The sequence below is a fragment of the Hetaerina americana genome, unplaced genomic scaffold, assembly GCF_022747635.1.
Source record: "Hetaerina americana unplaced genomic scaffold, ioHetAmer1.1.p SCAF_5, whole genome shotgun sequence".
Classification (NCBI taxonomy): Eukaryota; Metazoa; Arthropoda; class Insecta; order Odonata; family Calopterygidae; genus Hetaerina; species Hetaerina americana.
Window position 1 is genome coordinate 57498172 of NW_027287095.1, and position 19068 is coordinate 57517239.

The following is a 19068-nucleotide window of genomic DNA, read 5'->3' on the forward strand; positions in this document are numbered from 1 at the left end:
GCTCAAATGATTTTAAATAAAGATGCAAAAATTGATACACAAGCGCGGTCATATAATATAAGGAAAAAGGCAATTATAGCAGGTTAAATACAGCCTGTACAGCAAACCATTAAGGAAAATAATAAATTTTAATTTTTTAACGCGCTCATTTCAAAAGTATCAAAACTTAATAATGATCATAATATCAAATCATTGGAAAAAACATGGAATATTGAAAAAAATTAATTGAATAATAAAAGAGATTTTTTATAAAACAAATTTAAAAAAAGTGTTCAGGAAAATAAGATACTAGCAACTCCCGATCAAATTGATATTCATCAACGCATAACATATTTTCACAGCACTGATATTTTACAGAATTCCTATTTCCATTTTCAGCCGAAATTCAAAGAATCCATTAAAGTATGTATTAACATAGAAACGTAGTAAGTATTTGCTTTTCTTCGAAATTTCTCCTGAAAGCATTCATTTCATCTGCTCCATTTGTGTTCTGGATGACTCCCAATCATCATTTATGATAAATTTTTTTACATACACACTAGCTTATTTCATAAGAGTATTCGAAAAATCTAGCAGACAACTCTAATTTCTCAATAGTAAATTTCTCCAACTAAGTTCAAAAATAAAACGCATACTGCAAACGCAAATTCATCATTTTAGTATTACTCAACATACGACCCTGTTAAGCAACTGAACTAAAAGAACTCAAACAAGCATTTTTCATACTGGAATCCTGAAATGTGGAAGGTTCCAGTAACCAGTTCTGGAATGTTCAAATATAGCTAAATTCATCAAAATTCTCCAAATTCGGAGGAGCGTAAAACTTAATTTTGAATTAATAAAGACGGCTTTGTGAGGGAAATCAGAGAGTATATTCGATCAAAATTTTGGTCATCCAGCCGACTCAAACCATAATTTTTATGGTCTGTGTAAAATTATAATCCAGTAAAAACCATTTATATAATAAACCAATGTTAAGTTGATTTAAATATCCACCCTATCCTTACATATTTCCTCAAATATGATGACCCAAAATATTGAAGATTAAGCCTTTAAAATATCTAGAAAACTTCCCAAGGAAGCAATTTTCATATGGGACCAGAATTAATTTTATGACATTTATTTCTACATCTATGGCCCTTCTTGTGTATGAAACTTATAGAAATTCAATGAATAAATAAATTTGCCCGGGAATCCTCACAAAGTAGAGCCTCACACCATCGAATTCTCATATAAATTATTTAAAAGCAGTTTCGAGGATAAAAGCGGTATTCAATTTGAGTTTTATCATCGCAAAAAATTATTCGAAATAGAAAGACGCGGATCATCTTGGACCCTCCCCTGGGTCCATAAAATACTCTGACTTTTGGTAGTCACTAATGCGAAGAGAATGATTCGGTTATACCCGTGTCCAACAAATAAGAATCGATCATAGATAAGGTCAATGTGAACAATTAGAACGCTCGGACGATATTCAAAATCAAAGCATGAATAGCAATAAAACATGAGACTGTAAATTCCCCTCATCACCTTCAGCGGTTTTGTCTCCTAAAGTATCTTTTGACAAAAAGAAATTTTTCATCTTCTCGTATTTGTCGGTGTCGTAGATTTCGAAAACGCGTTGGATACAGTGAATTTGGAAAAAATATTGAGTATATTGCAGAAAATAGGAATAGATTGGAGGGAAAGGAGGCTAATCCGCAACCTGTACATGTCTCATACTGCTCAGGTGCGAGTGGAGAACGGGAAGTCCGGCTAGGCAGTGTAAGGAAGAGGTGTAAAGCACGGTTTCCACTACTACCAGTGCTGTTCAACGTATATGAGGAGGAAATGATTAAACAGGCTTGTGAATTACTGGAGGTAAGAATAAAATTCAGCGGTGATTTCCTAAAATCAACCCTGGTTACGGAAGACCAAGCTCTAGTTTGTCAGTCAGCCAAGGCAAGCAATGCAGAGTGAATTGGAAAATCAGTGCGACAGGTATAGGATGAGAATCAATATTAATAAAATAAAAGTTATGCGATTTTCCAGAAATCAAAAGGCTAAGCTAAACATTAAAATAGGAGGGCAAAAACTAGAGTAAGTAGGACAGTTTACGTATCTCGGAAGTGTTTTGCACCAATATGGTAAAAGGAGTAAGGATGTAAGGAGAGGAATTGCGCTAGGCAAAGAGGCTTTCACAAGGAGGAAGGAGTTGATGACGGGGACGTTGAGTGAGGATTTTAAGAAAAGACTCGGAAAACTTTGATATGGAGTGTAGTCAGGTACGGCGCGGAAACGTGGTCATTGAAGCAGGAGGGTAGAAGTAGACTGGAGGCTTTAGAAATGTGGGTGTGGAGAAGGATGCAGAAGGTGAAATGGATCTAAAGGAAAACAAATGGGGAATAACTAGGTATGGTGGGCGAAGAGAGGGGTATGTTGGGAGAAATTCAAAGGAGGCAGGAAAAATGGATGAAGGGGGTATTGACTGGCAGTGGGATGTTGAAGACTGTGATTGAGGGGAGAATGTTAGGCAAACGAGGAAAGGGCAGAAACAGAATAGGAATGTTGGACGGGATGAAGGGAGGAAGGAAGTACACAGCGATGAAGAAGGACTTGATGTAAAGTTTGTTGCTGGATTGTGTTTTGTTTTGTTAGGAGTCACAAAATATTTATTTGATAGTTGTGCCCATCCAAAACATACCTTAACCGGTAGATTACCTTATAATAACAACAGAATGGCATTGCCTGTATTTTGGTAATGTACCAGTGTTTATACGGGAAAGCTAAGTCACCAGTTTAGGAGAGAAAAATCAATGCAGTGATCGTGAATTTCCTTAACTTCTGAATAATTAGTAAAATCTCAAAATATTCAAATTTTACACCAACGCATTGCGCATGAAATGGCCTTTTAACCGTGTAAATTCGACTGACTAAGGATATTTTCTTACATGCAACATTCTTCCTACCTGGGTGATAACAAAACCAAACAGTCGCTAGAAATAGCTAGCCTCACCAGTCTTTAAAATTACTATGAAACATAGTAGAAGTAAAATGAGAACTATACCAAAAGGATTATAGTCATATTGAACCAGTTAAATTGTGAGGGGTATTGTTTGAGGGAATATACTGCGTGACTAATGAGTACTCAACTCAATTCAGTCGTAATCAACAATGATCTTCAAAAATACAAGTCTAATAATAAACCTGTAAACAAATGAGAAGGAATAAAGTTAAAGACATGAGGTACTACAAAATTAAATCTCTAGAAACAGCGGGAGATGCCGAAACAGTAACTTTTAACGGAGTCATCCGCTAAGTGTGCGTTATCTGATTTTCGATTACTAGAATCCTAGGTGTTACTCAGATCAAACATATTTCAAACGCTAATTACTATTGAGAAATTGGTTAACGTACTGGATTCCCACCTAGAGGGTTCGAATTCCGGAGACGTCAGATCTTTCTCATTGGTATGCCAATCCCAAAATGAGGTGCTTCGTGGGGTGCCCTTTGAGTGAGTACGCCGTCCGTCGGATGGGACGTTAAGCTGCGGACCTTTTGGCGTTTTTCGTTAAGAATAGGCTAACGTCGATGCCTGGTTGCTCTCAACTCTTCATCTCTTTCTGTTCCATCCCATACAGCCCAAATGAACTCAGCTTGTAGTCGCCTCCCCTAAAAACTACTGATATCGTGAAATACTCCAGAAAATTTTATTTAAAAAATATGATGAGTAATTCAATACCCAAAATATATTTAAATATCAATAATAATAATGTATGTTAATTGATAACATTGCAATACAGAATTCAAAGGTATTTCATCTCATCCTATTTGCGTTTAAATAAGTTCAAATGTAAGATTTCGTTTGTTGATAATTCTATGAAACTCCAGTTAATAGTAATGAGACATTTTCATAAAAAAAATTAAGCCATAAAAACTGATAGTTAAAAAATTCCGGCACATTATAATAAGTGGTTGTGGGTGATATGGCTAAGAGGAAATTGGGCAGTATGCAAGACCAAAAATAAAATGGAAGAATGAAAACTCTTGAGTAAGGTAGAAGAAAGCGCAGAGAATTGAATAATAAACGAAGGCAGGATACCAATTGTGCAAAAAAGACTTGGTAGGAGATGCAAAGCAAATATATTAAAAGTTAAAAATGTTAAGGCTAAAATTGGTGCAGTATAAATGAAAGTGAAAGAACCATCAGGAAATAAGATAGAAAAAGTCATAAAAACAACCAAAATAAATCAGTAAAATTATTGGTTGAACCTGATGAAGAGAGATGTAGGGAATATATGAAGGAACTATATGGTAATGACATATAGTTTAAGGCAGGTATCTCTTAGGAAGATTTCGTCAAATAAGTACTAGTTCCCGCCCCGAAAATTGGAAGTAGGCATTCTACGCGGACAACAGAGGAATAATTTTCAATGGGAAAGGAGAGTAAAATGTATATTTAGGGATGATCACTTGGGGTTCGAAAAGGTGAGAGGCACGCGTGATGCTATTTATGTAATGAGATTACTAGTAGAGAGGAATATAGAATTCATATAATCAGGATGTATTTTTTTATTTCATCACCTTGAGATAATTTCTATTGAATGAATATATTGTTGAGAGTATAATGGAGGCATAGGTAACTTAAACGCAACCTGTAAATGTCTATAACTGCTCAAGTGCGAATAGGGGATGGAGAGTTCAGATAGACAGTGCTAGCAAGAGGTGTAAGGCGGGGTTTTCGATTATCATCTGTGGTGTTCAACTTATTCTTTCTGGAGGAAATGGTTGAAGACGCATGGAAGAAACTGGAAATAGGAATGAAAGTAGGTGGAAATTTCATAACATTGCTTAGGCTTGCAGATGTACAAGATTTAATTTTTCAGTCGACCAAGTTGTTGCTGATCTCATTGGAAATACATTGCGACAAGCATGAGATGAGAATTAGTTACAAAGGTTTTGCGGTTTTTGAGAAAGAAGAAAGAAAACTCAAATAATAAAATAGAAGTTCATTAACTAAAGTATATCGCACAGTTTACCTACCTCGAAAGTGTTTTGGACCAAATTAGGCAAAGGAGAGGGGGCATAGGAAGAAGACTTTTGCTGGAGAAAGCAGCTTTCACATTGAGGAGGGAAATGGCAGGTACGTAGAGCGAGAATTTTAAGAAAAGGCTCGTTAAAACTTTGATATGGCGCGTGGTTTTATGGAACGAGGAAACGTGGTCTTTGGAGCAAGTGGATAGGCGTAGTTTGGCAACTTTTGAAATGTGGGTGTGGAGAAGTATAGATAAGTTGGAATGGGCAAAAAGGAGAATAAACATGGCTTTATTTTCATTGGCGATGGGAGGTTGGAGACTATAATAAAGAGAACTTAAGACAAACGAGAAAGTGTTATAAATAGAATAGTCATCTTGGATGGAATGAAGGCAAGTAGCATGCGGAATTGGAGATGGAATAATAGTAGTGTCGGTAATCAGGTTGTGTTTATTCAGAATAGGCACAGGAATATCTTGGCCTCTGATATGTTGTGGTGCGAGGAATTATGTATATGCACAACAACATAGTCATTTCCATTTAAAATCTACCTTAAACGGTATAATATCTAAAATAATAATGTTGAGGGACAAAAATATTTACTCGTATACATTTAACGTTTTAATGCGAAATTTCTATTCCTAAAATCATTATGAACCCCTTATAACTTTGAACACGATTCTACATAGATTCCAAAATCAGTTATAATAATTAAATCGTCCCCTTACACGAAATTGGTAGGCATCGGTGGATTTAAAGTTTTGTACGAGTATTAGGTTCAAGGAACATTGATAAAACACAAAACCTGAATTTCCTTTCTTATGCTCATGTTATAACCTAATTTGTATGCTTCTCTGGGTACATATTCTGCAAATTATGGCGAAAAAACGAAAAAGAGATTTTTTCCGGGGGATACAACTCAAAGCACTTAGTCAAATGCTTTCTGTGAGCTCGACGTAAAGGCATGGTTCCCTTACTTTTCGTTCGGGTAACTTGATGTCGAGTCGGTGACTCTGCATATTCTCAACGACACTTCCTTTAAAGCGTTAGCTTTAAGGCTTGCCTCGACCAAATCTTTACCCAGGATCGTGTCAAACGGCCCAAGTTTTCATACACGTTCCACCTTCTGCGCTCGAATATGGTCTTGTATTGAAATAGTAAGATAAGTTAGCAAGGTAAAGAGCCAAGGGCAGAAACTCTTGTTTACCTTTAATGTAAGATAGGTACTACCAGTAAGAAGACGCAGTGGATGAAAGAGGAACGCTGGAACAATAACAAGGATAAGGAATTAGATTAAGCACGGAATTACTATTTTCAAGGCTAACATGTATAAAAATCAAACGAGCTGATATTCCTTATACTGAACGAAGCAACATTGTGAAGGAAAAATGGTCGACTCCAACGCACCAAAAAGTACTTTCACGTATGTAATCATATCCTACTCCACCTACCCTTTTACTGAAATATTATTATGCTGTTTAAATGGACAGATGAAATGGTGGCCTAAAAATTGGATAAATAAGAGGTCTACAAATATGTATCAAAAGATTCTTTCCTCTCCTAATTCTCACATACGCCTCTCTTTGGGCAATGTATTTTGTAAGAATACACCCTCCCTCTCTCCCTATTCAGCAATAATAATACCTGTTACATTATGGTAATTTGAGAGTGGTCTAAGAGACCTTAAATTAACATAATTTACCTGGTATTGAGATTATTAACTTTAAAAGTATTTTTCTCTACTTGAACGTACGCAAGAAATGATTGACCCGCCAAAAAAATTCATAAATTTTGTAGCAAAGATATAGATTAAATTGTAGAATTTCTTTCGTATTCAGAATAAGGTTCTAAATTTTACCATCCATGTAAAAATTTCGTGTCTCCGGATTAAAATGCTTTCAGCTGCAGAAAGTTGGAAGAGTTTTTTCAACCGGATATTTTATATATTCTTTCGTCATTCAATTAACCATGTCCATCTTTTGTATGGCTATACTTTATTATCGGATTTAGGTTTGATTGAGTTTTACTTTTTCAATTATTTTTCCATATCTTTACTGAGTGGAACAGAGCAATGATAACTTTTCGTTTAATTGGAAGAGCTAAGAATTATTTTGTGCGTTATCATTGGCCAACAATCGTGAGATTATTTTATTTACTGCATAGTAACCTACAAAGCCACCGCAAGGTAGCAGGGATTACAAACTAGACTATTTTTTATCCAAATAAATTTTAAACAAGCGCGATCGAACGTTATACTCCTCCCATATCGTTTGTTAGAAAAATGACATATTAAATCTATCTGATCTACACTTAATCTCACTAATTTATTCACATGACCTTTCCTGCCATGGTACGATGGGGTGGATAATACATTTTAAACATCTTCGTTAAAGAGACATCCTTCCAATTGACGCAAGAGATTTAATCAGTTAAGTTGGCCTTCGTCCCGTGAGTTATTCCGGGCATACCTATTCTAATAATATTGATACTCTACACAGTTTATTATAACAACGTTATACAAATCTAGCTCCTCTACATTGCACGCAATCCAATTCGGAAATCAATCAAACCTCGTGAGGATCCCATCTACTTGCAGCATATTTTAAATGACACCTAACCAGAGACAGATGTTTCACGTAGGTTTTTTCATCATACTTACCTAGAACTATTCTAATAAATCATAATTTTTTGTTCGTTTGCCCACATATTCCCCGTATGTGTTCCCCGAGGAGAGGTTGTAACTGAGGGTAACACCAAAGTATTTATTTGATTCTACATATTCCATGTCGGTGTTCCTAATGCAGTAGGCGTTCGGGAGGGAATATCTCCTTTTCTAAAGATGTATGACTACACAATGTTTTAGGTTTAATTCTAATTTCCAAGTGTCGAACCAGCATTGTATAACATTAATGTCACCAGATCAAGCCGCTGTATTGTTCTATTCTATTGCATGAGTTTTCAATGATGGGCATCTGTTGGCGGGAACGATTTGGTAAGCTATCGGATATGCTGTGGGACATTGATGAAGACGCTTTGAAGAATAATATTATTAAGTTGGCCTATTACAAACCACTTCTTACTCTTTCGTTTACAGTTTTTCGATGATTTAACTGTAAGGCCTGACCGGCGGCACAGAGAAGAGCACAAAGGAGGCTCGGGGAGCGCCGTGAAACCAAAAATCTACGTCAGCGGGTAGGGCAGAAGACAACCTTATCTGATGACGGCGGAACGAAGAGTCAGACTTTTAAATTTTCTACTTATCTTTTTCTTTTGAATAAGCTTAACGCCTTTTGAAATTCCTTCTTGGCATGGATCTTATTCCTTTTGTAGCTAGAGTAGTAGTAGTAGTTTTTAAGGGAGGCGCCCGACAACTGAGGTCATCTGCGCCATAGGGGATGGACAGGAAAGGATGAAGGGTGGAGAGAAACCCGGCGTCGTCATAAGCCTTCTCTTTACGAAAGGCGCCAAGGGGTCCGCAGCTTAACGTCCCATCTGACGGACGGCGTGCTCACTCAAAGTGACCTACACAAAGCACCTCGAGTAGGGATCGAGATACCTCTGAAAAATATTCAACACCGCCGGGATTTGAACCCGCGCCCTCAGGGTGGGAAGCTAGTACTTTAACCCCCGCACCATCTCGATCCCCTTTTGTAGCTGAGACCAATGAGTCGTCTGTGCTTGGCGGATCGTCGAGCTGTGCGTATGATGCTAGTTATATTAGTTTCTGCTGTCCTAGTTTTTACTCTTCGCCGAAAATGGAAATTGCCGAAATCACGGAGCAACGAATCAAAATCAAGTTTTTGGTGAAGTGTGGTAAAAGTTATCAAGACATTACTGAAATGTTGACAGCTGTTTACGGTAATAATGCTGTGAAGAAAACATCCGTTTTCAAGTGGATTAAGCGTATTAAAGATAGCCGACAAGACGCCACGGATGATGCAAGGCCGTGACGACTTTCAACCACATGTATTTACGACAAAAATGATCGTGTTCGGTCCCGTGTCCTTACCGATTGTCGAAAAACCGTCCGAATGATAGCTGATGAACTGAATTCACGAAAATCAACAGTGCACACTATTTTAACCGAATATTTCCCGGTTAGGCGAATAATTTTACACTCTGAAATTTTTGCATTGGTAAAATTTACTTGAAAACGATGCTGAATTTCTCAATAGGGTAGGTAATCACTGGTGACGAATCGTGGTTTTACGAGTATGACATTGGACTAAAATTGCGAAGCAAGGAGTAAAAAGCAAAAGATGAACCTCGAACCAAAAAATCAAGAAAAAGCCGATCGAAAATCAAATTATCAAATCTATTGGTTTTCTTTAATGCTGAAGGGGTTGTTCATCATGAATTTCTTCCTGAGGGTCAAACAGTAAATTCTGAGTTCTACCTTACAGTTTTCAAGCGTTTGAGAGATCGCGTGCGGCCAAATTTAACTCAAGGCGATGGATGGATCCTTCACCATGACACTGCACCTGCACATTCAGCATTGATTATTCGCCATTTTCTGGCAAAAAATTCAATCATCATTCTTGATCATCCTCCTTATTCGCTAGATCTCGCTCCCTGCGGCTTTTTCCTATTCCCAAAATGCAAAAATGTGATGAGGGGAAATCACTGGGAAGATGTGGACGCAATAGAGCAAGAAATGACGAGACAACTACAAAGCCTAACTACCGAAGACTTCAAAGGGTGCTTTAAACAGTGAATAAGAATTGATGGTTTCCGGCGTAACTTTATGGAATCGAATCATATTGGAAATGAAAAATAGTAACTTTGTGATTCCACAGAAAAACGATTTTTAGTGAAATCACAAAGTTACTATTTTTCATTTTCAAGTGGGTAAAAAGATGGAATAAGTGCATAGAATCGAATGGAGACTACTTTAAACGGGACAACATTGATGTAGACGAAATTGTGCAAAATAAAGTTTTAATGGACTCAATTCGCGTATTTATTGGACAGACATCGTATTCCTTCCACCAGTGGTACTTGCATTCTGCATTCACAAACTCAACATGAGTACAGCAACTGAACTGCTAAATATTGAGTCTCGTATAAATAAATGGCGTTTATTGCTTACACATAAATCATTTACTACAACCGTTATTTTGAATTTTTGTCAGCTGAATGGCAAAAGTGTAATTCAGGTGGAGAGAGGGATTCGACATTACTATTAGCGTAGAGTAACAGTTTAATTAATATTACGCATGAAATTTTAATTTCATCAGTAGAATGTTCTTTTGAATAGTCTTATCAACAGGAAATTAGGTGAAAAGTTCGTGTTTCTACTGAGAACAAACAACATTTTAGTTCAATTTGTAGTTAATTAAGAGAATGGAACGACTAACACGCTCTGCGTTCTTTCCGAATGTAGTAAGCTTTTATTAGGTTTTCACCCAAGCAAGTAGTATAACCACGACACTTCTTTCAACTTTTTTCAAATCCCACAACAAGGAAATCTTCTTTATGACAATAAAGTTTTCCGGGCAAAAATTAAATAAATAATTGTTTCTACTGGAATTAAGTTATAACACAGTAAACAATACGGAGCATAATATTTTTATATTCTTAACAGTGCCTTTTCAATCGACGAAATGAAAAGCTAACAAACGGAAGTTGAAAAAGGCAAGGGCAGTAAACCAACTTTTCATCTAATGCCCTTGACCTTCAGTGACAAGGTAACTCCAGAATTCCGCGGATAAAATCCCTTTAGAAGGGTTCTCCTGAGACAGTGGGAATTTTAAGAAAATCCCAGCCTCGTAAAATTCCCGTGTGACCTCGATAATTCCTTTACCTTAGAACAGATTTGCGCCATGCTCTGCAAGAATCCGTGGCACGGGAAAACTAAGTGAGCTAAGAACTCGATTTGGGATATTCTCCTTTTAGATAACGCGGTACTCGACCAGCTTTATCAGAATTGACAGATGAAGATTGCTCCTATTCCCAACCTTAGATCTAATTATATCTGAAACGTGATAAGAATAGGCGGCAGCTTCTCTTATATTATTTTTAGAGCACGTTCGTCTTGATTCCTTCGAGTCTTTTCAATCATATAAAAAGAAATACGAAATAAATTTTCACTCATTAGATGCAAGTAAAACCTAGCAAATAAACTTAACAGAATATCTAAGAAAGCATTTTATTATTACTATTGGCGATCTTGATGCAGAGTAGGTTGCTGGATTGTGTTTTTTTAGGAGTAACAAAATATTTATTTGGTAGTTATGTCCATCAAAAACCTACCTTTACCGGTATATTACTTCATAATTGGCGATCTACCATTTAAGGTAAGCTTTGGATGAACTTATACTGAACAACAAAAACCTTTCTTTGCCTCTCCTAACGAAGTAAAAACAAATATCTGAAACTTAAATAGAACCTTCTTCAATTCAGCATACTTCCTTCCTCCGATCTGTCCAAAATGCATATGCTATTCCTTCCCCTTTCTTTCTCACTAAAGTTTATCCATTCATAAAGGTTTTTACATCTCTTTGCTAACAAAATTGTATTAATATCCTTTGGATCCGTACCACCAATCCTCTCAACTCCCCTCGGACCATGCCAAGAACTCTTGTTTGTTTTCTTTTCTGTCGATTTCTTCATATCCATCTTTCACCTCAACCACAGTTCAAAACCCTGTAAGAAGCGTTCCATTGCCAAACGTATTTATTCTAATTAGGTCTAGATTCATTTGACCGTAGTAGTCCAAAACACATAGGTGATAATTACCTTTCCTCTGACTGAAGTTTATGAGTGCTTAATTTGAAATTTAACTTAAATTTCCTCTTTTTTGAAAACCAAATAACCTCCAAAGAAACTGCGGGAGATGCCGCAACAGTAATTTTTAACGTAGCCATCCGTACCAAATAACCTATTTGTGTTAATATTGATTGACATTCTTCAAATATTTTCCAATGTCTTGGCTGACAGACTCAATGAAGTTCGATTATCCGCAATCTTTTATTATTGACCCGTTCACTTCCTTTCCAATCTCCAGTTGTTTCATTGCCTCTGTAACAATTTCCTCCACTAACGCGTCGTAAAGCGCTGTTGGTAATGGGTACCCCTGTCATACTCTTCCTAACTTTGCCCATCCGGAATCCCAACCCACCAATTAGACCTAAGCAGTTTGAGGCCTTTACAGGTTGCAGATTATTCGTCTATTTTTTCCTTTCTACTCCTGTGTTCTGCAAGACATCCATTTATGTCACCCAATGCACACTATCAAACGCCTTCTCGAAATCTGCGAAACAAGTATATCGTCATCATATTCTATGTCGTCATCATACTCTACTAGTGGCCTCATTACGGCTATGGTATCTAACATACCTTCATTACTCTAAATTTATCATCCCGTTACTCATCCACTTACACTCTTCTTCATCTTCTTAGTGATACTCAAAAGCACCATTTTAGATGCGAGCGAACTCAAACGTTTTGTTTTCTAGTCCTCACATATTATAGGGGCTATGCCACAGAACCTCCTCATTGAACTAGCCCGAGAGTATTTGATTGACATTCTCTTAATCCTCAGTCATTTTCATATGCCAATGCAAACTAAAATATCCCTGTCTTCGTCGTATATTCCTTCAATGTAAAAGCTTGCTAGCTTATTGTTGCTACCATATCCTTTGCATAGCCCTTGCTCTTCTGCATAGCCCTTCCACCTTTCTTGAATCTTCCCTGATTTAATTTCCACATTTCCTAATCTATATTTCCTTGTTTTTACAGACTTTCCCTTCTTACTTCATGACAGTGCTTTCATCCACCTCGTATTGAGTCTTTCATCAGGCTTTTATCGATCTATTTCTTTCCCGCCTAACCTCTCACTTATATTTACTTAGTTATTTAACTCACTATACACTCTTCCACCGACTCCCATGTCTACCATCTCACAATCCTGCCTTTGTTCATCTTCATAATAATTTCGTTTGTAATAATCTGAATAAATTTTCTTATCATTAATTAAAATATTTTTTGAATCAGCATTGAAAAATAACATGCAAGATTAAGTATAATGCCATGTCAATTTTAAACCCTAGGCTGATAAAACTAATATTTCGGAGGGATTTCCCAGAACTCAGCATATTTAATTATTTCCATGCATGTATAATAAATCAGATTAGGATAATTTTACGCGATATCGGTATAGTTCTACTGTTTATGAGAGCAAATTTTTTAATGTACGCAAAAAATAGCCCATATCTTAAGACTGAAACATTTATATAGTTATATCATATAAACTTCACACTGAGTCATCCGCTAAATATGCATTAAAATGCAAAAAATTCAGAGTGTAAAAATCATCAACTTTTTCTGTCGTCCATCTCATCTCCCGCAATTTCTGGTAATTTGTCACAGGTAAAACACCCCTAGTGTTTCTAGTTAGCTTTCACCCCATGGACTGTTGTACATCACGCGCGTCCACGAATGCCTGTAACAATGTATGTACAGTATACTACCTTGATCAAAAATTTCCCAGAATTTATTCAGAAAATTAAAAATACAAGTTTATTCATCTAAATCTATATTGTCCCCTTCAAAGTAATCCCCATCGACTGCAACACACTTATGCCAGCGCTTGATCCAATCCTCGAAACATTTTTTATATTCGGTTTTCGGTATGTCCATCAGTGCTTCCTGCGATTTTTCCATTACTTCCTCTCGGCTGCTAAAACGCGTTCCCCGTAATGGTTTTTTAACTCGATTGAACAGAAAGAAGTCACAGGGAGCCAAATCAGGTGAATTCGGTGGCTGTTGGATGGTATTTGTTGCATTTTTCGTCAAAAAATTACGAATAATGATAGCACTGTGCGACGGTGCGTTATCATGGTGCAAAATCCACGAGTTTTCTGCCCACATTTCTGGTCTCTTTCGGCGAATTGCTTCACGCAAACGTCTCATAACGCCCAAATAATACTCTTTGTTTACTGTCTGGCAAAAATTCATGATGCACTACACCGTTGTAATCCATGAAAACTGTCAGCATTGCCTTCTTTTTTGACTGAAAACGACGTGGTTTTTTTGGTCTCGGCTCATTTGGTGAACGCCATTCACTTGCCTGATGTCTGGATTGCGTGTCGTACTCATAAACCCACGTCTCGTCTCCAGTAATGATCCTTTTGATGAATGTGGGATCGGATTCAGCCTCGCAAATCATGTCTTTTGCGACGTCAACATGGTCTCTTTTTTGCATGATATTGAGGTCTTTTGGCACCAACTTTGCTGCTACACGACGGAAACCCAAATCATTAACCACAATGTCTTGGGCGGATCCATAGGCAATGTTCAAGTCCTCCGCTATTTCTCTGATGGTTAATTTGCGGTTATTGACCAACATTTCTTTTACTTTATCAATTTTTTCACCGACTTTCGATGTCGATGGTCTGCCACTGCGTTCATCATCTTCGATTGACTCACGACCACTTCTGAACCGCTCGTGCCACTGGTAAACGACCGTTTTTTTTAGAGAATCGTTGCCGAAACACTTTTCCAACATTTCCAACGTCCGTGCGCCACTAAATCCGTTTTTTACGCAAAATTTAATACAAGTTCGTTGTTGCAAATTTAAATCCATTTCTGCAATTGTAAAAAATCGCCAACACACACAGAGATAGATGTACTCTTGGCTACGTAACTTTTGCAAATGTCAAGTTATGACACTAAGATTTAAAGGGAATATCAACAACAGATGTACCAATTTAACAAAAAAAACAGAACTCAAATCGGAACGATGGGAGCGCCACACGGTGGTTATTCCGGGAACTTTTTGATCAAGGTAGTATGGTAACAGCATCTTGTTCCTTTGAAGCCCGCAAAATCTCGGAAGACTAAGGATTTATAGCTAGCTTCACTTGATAAAGCACTCGACCGGACATCGGGAGATCCAGGTTCGAATCCCGCTGAAGACGAATAATATTTACATTCTGAAATTGGGTTATGATAGAGGTTGCATCTCATGAAATCATTGTTGAAATTCTAAATCGAATAAACCGATATAAAACTCAAAAGAGAGAATTTTTTAAAATATCTATATTTTACCAAGATCTCATTCTTATAGGATCCAGGTTATTGTTATAAGTAGATATTGTTAATTCATACAGTTTAATAATATCACCACTTAATATCAATGGTATTTTTTTCGAAAGAATCTTTTCATTGTCTCAATTGAATTAATGATCATGGAAGCAAATAAAAATTGGAAAATTTATGCATCGAATGCAGGACACCATAAGTTGATTTCATCTTGCCTTTATAGGATTTGCAAAGTGGCCAGTGGCCAAAGTAACTCAATTCTCGTTCTGTCTAGTCAGCTTCGTTCACCCGAATAAAACCCATTGCTCGAAGATTATATTTTTTGATAAAATCTTCATTGTTCTATAAATTTTGCGGATCTACACCTTCTATATATCTTTACAATAACATATTCATAAACATAACATGTCTTATAAATAAGGGAATAATTTTGTTCTGTTCATTTCTGAATGTTTCGAGAATTGAACTTTACATCAAACCTTTTCTGACTATCCGTTGAGCAGGATTAATATATGCTATATTCACAAACGTCTAAAAATTTATTCAGTTTGTTTGATACTGAAAATTATAAAATGCATTGAAATGAAACTCTTTTTGGCATCTAAATGTTATTTATGCATCTGGTTATGCAATCCTGCGTAATCTAGGAAAGGTATGTCTTTCCAAAGTTTGTACCCATTTTCTCCCATTCGGCAGCGCTCTGTGGCGCACAGATGGGATAACTCCTCTGGCGTACCAAACTTTTGCGAAAGTGATGAAACTTTTCCTGCACAAACGAAGTGGAAAAAAAGGAATAGTCTGGAAAAGTTATAAAGAATTTTACGACTGTATGACTTTTTCAGCGGCCACAACGTGCATGAACATTCCTTTAGAATGTAAAAGTATTCATCCATACAGCTTTGAATAGGGCTTCGCATCTACATACCGTAATTCATTCCATGTACTACTTTCCTGGGTTAAATTCAAGAAATAGCAAGCCTTCATTATTGGACTCGACTTATAATGAGTTCACGGAGATACACACTCACCATATCTTAGGAGTTTCCAACATTTCATTGATCTGTTCAATACATAGTTATACATATTTTACATCTAGGAAAAAAAACATTTGTAGGTTCGTGCGATAAATAGTAATCCACGGTTTTTGGCTTAGAAAAATTAGCATAAATATTCGGTGCATAAAAGTTTTTTGGTATGATAAACTGAAAATATCTATAAAAATATAATTATTTTCACCCTTCTTTTGAAACAAAAAACCATTAAGAATCATTTTATCCAGCAATAACATCACTTTAGAAGAAACGTATAAGTTGTGAATTGAATATATAGTATGTATTGATCAAAAACATATTCATAGCGATAACTTTAAAGAATAGCCAGAAAGAAATGCCATATGGTGTGGCTTTTCCCAGATACTTTTCTAAATTTTCGCAACCCATTTTCAGATATAATTTTTAATCATGTGGAAGATTTAAAAAAAAGGGATATCCTCATCTTTTTATACATATATCCTTTATGGCTTTTCCCAGATACTTTTCTAAATTTTCGCAACCCATTTTCAGATATAACTTTTAATCATGTGGAAGATTAAAAAAAAGAGATAGCCTCATTTTTTTATACATATGTCCTCTAGGTGTCAATACTGCTGGGCAATAAAGACTTAAAGCAAAATATGCAATACTATGAGGAAATATAACAAGTTACTTCATTAAATTTTCTGGAATATTTTACCAAAGTAATTTCTATTGAACATGATTTTCGAAACATAAATTGAACGGACACGCCCCATGTCATTCCTAATGATTACTTATATAACATAAAAAAAATCCTACTGCTTTCATTTAACGTTACGTATGCTCCCTAACATTCCACAAGCCACTAACAAAGCTCAGCAGAGAACTTCAAACAGTGTCGCTTTTTTATTGAATTCAATACAAACGTGCCCAGCATATTACTGGAGAAACAAAAAGGAAAGCACTAGATCAACAATACCACTACCCCTTCACTCAAATTCTTGAATATTCCCACAGAATTCCTTTAAAAGCCATCTGACATGAAAAATAGCCTACAGATTTTTCTAAAAAGTGAATGGTTCCACTTTATCTCAAATCTCTCTGAGCTATATGGCCACCATATTTTTACTTAACGCTACGATTCGGTGTGATCTTTGCCTCCTGCAACCACCACTTTCTCTGTCGGACATTTATGTCATGAAGCCTTCTACCATGCGGAGATCTCCATGCATATCCTCGAACCATGTGAGCTCTGGCCTACATCTCATACATTTCACCGTGTAACAGCTTTTTTTGGCTTCCAATCTCATTCTTTCTTTCAACAAACCCTTACAACTGTTATCTTTAAACCCATTTAAATTTTATTATCACTTCTGAATTTATAAATGTATTGAATTCACCATGATTACATATTCTATATTAAAGTTCTACCATTCCTTCTTAAAACCATTCATTCGCAGGTCATCAAGGCATTCTCTCCCAGAAATTTTAAATCGTATTAATGTTTATTAGATATGAATTTGTGTGTTTCTCGATAATCGCTTTTTGATTATAGTATAGAGTGAGTTTACAAGGTCCAACTGACCTCGTGGATAGCGCGCCTTCAGTTGATTTTGTTTTAATCCGCTTGATAGCATTGGGTCCGCGGAATCTTTCCAAGTAACCGCCTTCAATTACTTTGTTGTTATCTCGTTTTATTGATTAGTTGCGGCCATTTAATTGAAGGGGTGTTCGTGAAGTGCAGCGAAAAATTCGATCCGCGAAAATGAGATCTTTGAAGGAGCCGCGAAATGCTGGTAAAACTCTGCCAATCCTTCACGGAACAATTTCAGTTAATTACCAAGTCTTATGGCCAGGATACTATACAACATACCGTGTGTTATGAGTGAACCGGTTTAAATGAGTGGGTGAGCCGATTGAAAAAGAGGCAGCAATCAGTAGAAGACGACGAGCGTTTCGGAAGACCATCAACGTATGCTGATGGCCCTACATCAAGAAAGTGCACAATCTCCATCCTTGACGTTTGAATGTCAAGGAGTTTTCCGAAGAGTGTGGTATATTGATTGTTTCGAGCTATGAAATTCTGACTGGAAAATTGAGAATGCATTAAGTCACCTCTAAATTGGGCCTCACCTGATGACAGCAGACCAGAAACAACATCGAGTCTGTCAGAAACTGCTTGACCGAGCTGGAGAGGATGGCACCTTCTTGTCTAGGATCATAGCAGGTATTGAATCACGAGTTTATGTAAACAAGATCGAAACAAAGTGCTATCTTCACAATGGATTGGTGAAACATGCCCTCGCCACAAAAAAGCTAGTTCCCTCGAATGTCAAGTGATGTTGACCCCTTTTACTATACGAATAGGGTTTCGTATCACAAATACCTATCTGAAGGTCAGAAGGTCAAAATAAAGTACTATTTGGGGGTTATGAAACGCCTCAAGGAGAGAATCAGGCGAAAACGGCGCAAACTTTGGAGGAGAGGCGAGTGGTTTTTTTCACCCCGGAAACTCTTCTCTCAGCACTCGTGATTTTTTAGCCAAAGGCAAGACCGATGTGCTTCCCAACCCACCCTACTCAATAGATCTTGCCCCATGAGACTTATTCCTGTTCCTCAAACTAAAAACCCCGCTCATCGGAAAAATATTTGCTATCATTCCAGTTACAGAGACAAATTCCACGCAGGAGCTTATGAGCACTCCGGAAGAAGCGTTCCAGGGCTGTTTCAAAAAGTGGAAACGCCGATCGGACAAGTGTATATGTTGGGGGGAAGACTACTTGGATAAGGACCTTGACCAATAATATTTAGTGAAGAATGTTTTCGTAATAAATAAATTTCGGTAAGTTTTTAACCAGAATTATTACGTATTATATTATTACGTATATTAGCATAATATTATTCTATACTTAAATGCATTCCAATATACAACTGCTCATTTTGTTCCAATTATCAGTTAAGTTTCCTAAATACTTAAATTTAGATACTTAGGAATTAT